Source organism: Tachyglossus aculeatus, chromosome 20 (genome assembly GCF_015852505.1).
Source record: "Tachyglossus aculeatus isolate mTacAcu1 chromosome 20, mTacAcu1.pri, whole genome shotgun sequence".
Taxonomy (NCBI): Eukaryota; Metazoa; Chordata; class Mammalia; order Monotremata; family Tachyglossidae; genus Tachyglossus; species Tachyglossus aculeatus.
Genome location: NC_052085.1, coordinates 9,221,532 through 9,228,574, shown reverse-complemented (window position 1 = coordinate 9,228,574; position 7,043 = coordinate 9,221,532). Strand labels below are relative to the sequence as shown.

Genomic DNA, 7,043 nt, shown 5'->3' with positions numbered 1-7,043 from the left:
TTTGTAGACTCTTGTTCTTTCTTGGTGACCGTGTTTATGTAACATGCAGGAGACTGCATCATGCCCCCTGATCTTTGTCATATAGTGGTATTCTGATAATTATTTTTTCTGCAAATACAGAATTTAAAAGGGATATATCCCTAGATCTAGGCAGCGATTCACCTAACTGATGGGAATTGCTTTGCTCTGTTTTAAGAATTTGCAAAATAAAACTTTGGCAATTTATTAAAAAGCCCATAATTTTCCAGGTAATTGCTAATGGACATTTTAAAACCTGTTTGAATCAATACAGTGGGTGTTTGGTGGTTTTGGTTTGGCCATTTCTTTTCCAAACCCTCTCCTCTTTCTGGCATCTCCATCATTATCAGTAGCACCACTGTCTTTCTTGCCCCACACTTCTCCCTCATTTGGTTATTCAAGTGCAGCATGTTACTAGACCCCGGTGACTCATCCTCAGCAATATTTCACAGACCCTCTCCACCACAGCCTACAGTGGCTCCCTGATATGGTTCACAACAAATTAAAACTCTCAAGTACATGTTTCTACACTCTCCACCAACTGTTTCCCTCTTTCCTAATTGCCCCCTGCCAGCTCTGAGCCTTTTTTTGTATTGTCGTTCCCAGACCGGACTAACCTCCTCCTCATTTGCCTGACCATGCTCCTCCCATCAAAGCTCTGAGAAATGCCCACCACCAGAAGCCTTTCTAGATATCCTCCTCCTCATCCTTCTTCCACTGTTGTTCATGGATTCACTCTGGTTTCTTCAGCCCATATAAATATTACAGAAAAATATAGATTCATATTTCTGTGACTGTGTTATGCCCAGCCGAGAAGCAGCATGGCTTAGTGGAGAGAGCACGGGCTCGGGAGTCAGAGGGCGTCGGTTCTAATCCCGGCTCCGCCACGTATCAGCTGTGTGACTTTGGGCAAGTCACTTCACTTCTCTGTGCCTCAGTTCCCTCATCTGTAAAATGGAGATTAAGACTATGAGCCCCACGTGGGACAACCTGATTAACTTGTATCTATCCCAGTGCTTAGAACAGTGCTTGGCACATAGTAAGTGCTTAACAAATACCATCATTATTGTTACTACTTTGTGTATTTATTTTGTCTCCCCCATTGATGGTAAAGCCTCCAAATCAGGGATCCTGCCTTATTCTTTGTTATTCCCACAGGCCTAATACAGTGTTCTGCACAAAGTGCTTAATAAATACTTTAATCTGGTGCTCAATGGCCTCTAGGTCTCCTTATACATTGTTAGGGAAAAATATGTTTGGTTTTCCCTTCCATTCCGGCTTAATGCAAATCCCCACTTTCCCTTCCTACTGCAGTTATCTTCAGATTCAGTACTTTTCAACAGAGTCCTACAGGTGGACTGAGCTATTTATATATCACACTTCTGACTGGCCGTAGGATCTACTGCCTTTGCAGTCCCCTAGAGTCCTGTCTTAGAGAAGATTCAATCTAGCATTTTCATTTTCCCACTTGGATAGACTGCCACATCTACATAAATCTATTTTCAATTAATCAGTGGTATTGATTGCTTGCTGAATGCAGAACTCTGTACTAAGCAATTGGAAGAGTAATAATAATAATAATGGCATTTATTAAGCACTTACTATGTGCAAAACACTGTTCTAAGCGCTGAGTACAATATAACAGAGTTGGTTTACTTGTTCCATGCCCACAAGGAGCTTACTTTGCTTTTTACTGTGCTTTTCTCACCCAAGGATAAAATCTTTCCAGAAGTAAGTTTGAGGTGTATTACAAATGGGGTAAGGAGAAAAGGAGGTGGGTTGGTGGATGTAAGTAGTTTTTATTATTATATCCTTCTGCTGTGTTCAGCTTAGAAAAAGCTTGGGGAAATGTCATAGGCTAGGAGGTTGAGTACTGCAATAATTCATGATTTCTAAAGAATATACTCTAATATCATCAATGGCACTGTGTTTTAATTGTGTTTATACTCAAACTACATGCCTTGCAGTTTTGGAACCTTAGACATCAAAATGTAATAGACTTTGCTCTTCCCATGGCAGCTTCTCTAAGCTGTTTTTCCCTTCCTTCCTCCTGTCTCTCCCAACCCCCAGACATTCCTAGGTGGAGATTCCATCCTGCCACGAAAAATTAATCAATCAATGCTATTATTGAGCACTTACAGAAAAGCTTCTGGTGGGATTCAGTGGTGCTTTCAGACAGGTAGTTGTAATACTATCAATCAGTCATATTTATTCATTCATTCAATTGTATTGAGCACTTACTGTGTGCAGAGCACTGTACTAAGCGCTTGGGAAGTACAAGTTGGCAATATAGAGAGACGGTCCCTACCCAACAGCGGGCTCACAGTCTAGAAGGGGGAGACAGACAACAAAACATAGTAACAAAATAAAATAGAGTAAATATGTCCAAATAAAATAGAGTAATAAATATGTACAAACATATATACAGGTGCTGTGGGGAGGGGAAGGAGGTAAGGCGGGGGGGATGGGGAGGGAGAAGAGGGGGACAGGAAGGAGGGGGCTCAGTCTGGGAAGGCCTCCTAAGCCTCTCATCTCCTAGGCCTCTTATCTTAAGTGGGGAGACAGTGTGGCCTAGTTGTTAGAGCCCAGGCCTGGGCGTCAGAAGACCTGGGCTCTAATCCCAGCTCCACCACTTGCCTGCCGTGTGGCCTTAAGCGAGTCACTTAATTTCTTTGTGCCTCAGTTCCCTCGTGTAAAGCAGGGATTGAGACTGTGAGCCCCATGTGAGGCACGGTCTGTGTCCAGCCTGATTAACTTGTATGCACCCCAGTGCTTAATATAATGCCTGGCACATAGTAACTGCTTAATAAATACAATTTTAAAAAGTGATTACTAGAGTCAGTGAATTTACTCATTCCTGATTTTCAGCAACATTTCACTAAATGACGCAGTTCAAATGAGACTTTAGAAATATCAAATCCAACTGTGTTCTACTCCCCTCTGTCCTCCCCAATTTTTTTTCCACCCCCCATTGCGGCTTAAAACTTGTAAGAAAAAAATAGCAACACATAGAAAAATACTAACATCAAAACAAGTATTTGATTTTTTTTAATCCTTCCACTGAATATTAAAACAAGGGCCTTATTTTAACATCTTTGCACAGAATTCACAAGAATTGCTACATATTTTTCAGGCCATAACACACTAAGGAGAAAAATGTTATTGCCCAACATCTTAGGGTGGACAAAAAAAGAAAAAAAAATACAGACCAGATGAGCAAAATGGAGTTTACTCCCTGCTGGGAAAACTGCTACCAGTACTTAATAATAATGGGTGCATTGACTGAGTGGTGCATTTGACCTAAGGCTGAAAGAAAACTGGCTTCCTGTCTCCCTTTCCTAATAAACAGCACCAAGCAGCAGCAGGAATGGATGATTTGTCCATCCTCCTGCTGTTTCCCTAAATGCTTCCACTGCTTCCACTTAATTTCCTATACCGAACTTCAGAAGATGTGCCTTTGAGGCTGATTAGGGGTCAGCTACAATCAAATTATGACAACTCTTTTGAGATCTGGGTTGGTTTTACGGTTAGTCAGCCGTACGTATGTTTTTTTTTTCTTCCTCTATGCTATTTAGGAGAGGAAAAGCAATAATGAGACCCTCAGAAAGAGAGAAAAAGAAACATGTAAAAACATGGTAGGGGGTTGGAGGGAAAGGGAAGAAAATATGTTATGTCCCAATCCAGGCTTGGTGAATTTATATGAAAAAACAAAAAAAAAGCAGCGTGGCTCAGTGGAAAGAGCACGGGCTTTGGAGTCAGTTACCTCAACTGTAAAATGGGGATTAAGACTGTGAGCCCCACGTGGGACAACCTGATCACCTTGTATCCCCCCCAGTGCTTAGAACAGTGCTTTGCACATAGTAAGCGCTTAACAAATGCCATCATTATTGTTATTATACTTGAAAATATCAACCTTCTTGATACGGTGACTCAAGGAGGTACTGAATTTATGAAGTGTTAAAAGGAGTGATCCACCTCAGATCTGACACATTTGCCTTTAAATGTATATAACTTGCTTCAATTTCTCATAAAGAAGTATAAAAAATTATTTCTCCAACATTAGGACTTTTAAAATCCCATTTCAGAGCACCCCCCCCCCCCGTACCCCCTCCCCCCACAACACATGTATGGCTTTGGTACTCGAACAGGATGCCTGTGGATGCATGTGTGACTTAAAAGGCCAATGTGGGACCCAGAGTTCAAACCACACACAAAGACTGTCCTTTGTTGTGCTGTTGTGTTTGTTGTTTCCAGCACCTGGCAAGGTTTTTGTTTTTGCCTCCTTATTTCACCATCCTCTCAAAAGGAACTGCTCTTTTCTTGACTGTGGTGCACCATGCGGAGATGCTATTGTCTGAGTCTGCAATATCTCAGCCTTTAAGTGCTTTCTCTGTCTCACTTTTGCTAGCTCAATTTCAGCAGTTTGGGTAAAGCAACTCCTAATCTTTGATATCAGAGAGTTTGGTTCGAAGGACATGGATTTATATAATAATAATTATTATGGCATTTGTTAAGCGCTTACTACATGCCAAGCACTGCCCTAAGCGGTAAGCACCGTTGCCCATTTTCTGTTCTGTTATGTAAGTTGACAGAAGACTGCTAATTGGACATTCCCAACATTGCCGCCTCATAGTTGTAAATAAGCTCACAATCCACTTGGGAAATTGTTTCTGCTCTCACTAGGGTCAATATAAATGTCCTCATTATCAAGGAGTGCTGGTTTTTTTTTTCTAATATTGATGGGTATGATTTTTTTTAATCCAGAAGCAGCCAAAAAATAACCACAAATTTACTTAATGTGTAAGCTTCAGGAAATATATCAGACTTTGTTGTCTTAAATGGAGTCGAATGCACCCAGGCCAAAGCCCAAATGACATCAGCTCACCCTCCCTCTTTCCAAAGCCATTCTGGTTCCAGACCAGCCCAAAACATGTGGGTTTGGCCTAGGATGGGGAACTGAAATGCCCCAGTTCATCTGGCATTGTGGCCCAGCCTTAGGCAGCACCAGCAGTGAGGGCTTTTCCAATAAGTTCAAGTCTACCCTAAGGGAGATGCTTTTTTGCTGCTGTCAATGAATCTAATTCATTAATTCCATCTTAAGTGGGTCATTTTAGTAGTAGTAATAGTAATAGCAGCACTTAGTAGTAGTAGTAGTAATTGTTAAACCTTTACTATGTACCAACCACTGTGCTAAATGCTGGGGTACAAGCAAAATAATTAGGTCCCACATGGGGCTCACAATCTAAATAGGAAGGAGACCAGGTATCGAATCTCCATTTTGCAAATGAGGGAACTGAGGCACAGATAAGTTCATTTAATCATTATTTATTGAGCACTTACTATGTGCAGAGCACTGTGCTAAGCACTTGGGAGAGATTACACCACAGGTACATGGTGGATCTGGGATTAGAACCCAGGTCCTCTTATTCCCAGGCCCATGCTCTTTTCACTAGGTCAGGCTGCTTAGTGAGCACCCACTGTATGCAATGAACTGCAGTAGTCTCTTGGGCAGTTCAGGAGCAGTTCAGGATAATGAAATGACAGGTTCCCTGCCCACAAAGAACTTTAACTCTGTCACGGAAGACAGACATAAAACTATCACAATGAGAAGCAGCATGACCTAGAAGATAGAACACGGGCCTTAGAGTCAGAAGGACCTGGGTTCTAATCCTGGCTCCACCACTTGTCTGCTGTGTGATCCTGGGCAAGTCACATAAACTTCTCTGTGTCTCAGTTAGCTCATCTGTAAAGTGGGGACTAAGCCTAGGAGCCCTCTCTGGGACAGGGACCTTGTCCAAGCCAATTACCTTGTATTCATTCATTAATTCAATTGAATTTATTGAGCGCTTACTGTGTGCAGAGCACTGTACTAAGCGCTTGGGAAGTTGCAAGTTGGCAACATATAGAGACGGTCCCTACCCAACAACGGGCTCACAGTCTAGAAGAGAAAAAAAAAAAAAACACCTATCCTGGAAGTACAGCAATACCAGACCGATGCCTGGAGGGGACAGAGCAAGCTCCCAACCCCCTCCTTTCTCCAAAAAGCTGGTAAACACAGCATCTTCACATCGAAGACGTATCAGATATTAAACTGATAAGAACAGATAGTACACATGATCTTAGCCATCTAGCCTAGTGCTTAGTACAGTGCTTGGCACATAGTAAGTGCTGAACAAATAGCACTCTTCATCATCAATCGTATTTATTGAGCGCTTACTATGTGCAGAGCACTGTACTAAGCGCTTGGGAAGTACAAATTGGCAACATATAGAGACAGTCCCTACCCAACAGTGGGCTCACAGTCTAAAAGTGGGCTCACAGTCTAAAAGCACTCTTCTTCATACTTTGTGGGGGAGAGAGAGCCAGTCACATGTGTGTAAGTGAAAGGGATGAAGTAGGCCTATGAGTGTGTAAGTGGTCGGTGGGGCTGTGACTATAGCAGTTTTGGGGCAGCATTTCCTCTTCACCCAACCGCTAGCTCACAGGGTCTCGATTCAGGGGTTAGTGTGGGGAGAGACTGGCTCAGCACCAGCCCAGTTCAGTTCTCCTCCTTCCCCTTGCCAGTTTGAGGCCTCTTGACTCTTCCACCCCAATTGGTGGGTAGCACTGGTGTGACGGCAACAGCCCCAGAACCCACAGCCCTGAATTCAGCAGCACCAGTGTTTACAGTATTAGGCATTCGCCGGGGCCTGGGGGCTTTGGGGGTTCAGGAGTAAGCTGTTCTGCATGTGCAATTACTCATGAATGGTCATTGATAAGTCCAGGTATTTCTACAGAAGATATGGTGCATGGAGATCAAATCATGCAAGGGGGTTCAGGGCACTTTTTTTTTTCTTAAACCACTGGTTTGCTTTTTGTGAAGGGGGAAAAATCTATCTGCTGATTTAATATGGGATTTTTGCTCTTGTATTACTGCAACTTTCCAACCCATTAAACTATATAATACACTGTTCAAGAAGTAACTACCACACTGCTGCTTTTCATTAAATCTCACATAGTAAACCAGAGAAAATGGTAAAGCCATT

The 7,043-nt window shown here is 42.5% G+C and overlaps 1 non-coding gene across 1 annotated transcript; it reads right to left on the bottom strand.

The window, feature by feature from the left end:
- Positions 1-5,971: 5,971 nt before the first annotated feature.
- LOC119941722 lies at positions 5,972-6,160 on the bottom strand. Its single transcript, XR_005455303.1, has one exon. It is a non-coding gene; the product is annotated as a U2 spliceosomal RNA (small nuclear RNA).
- Positions 6,161-7,043: the final 883 nt, after the last annotated feature.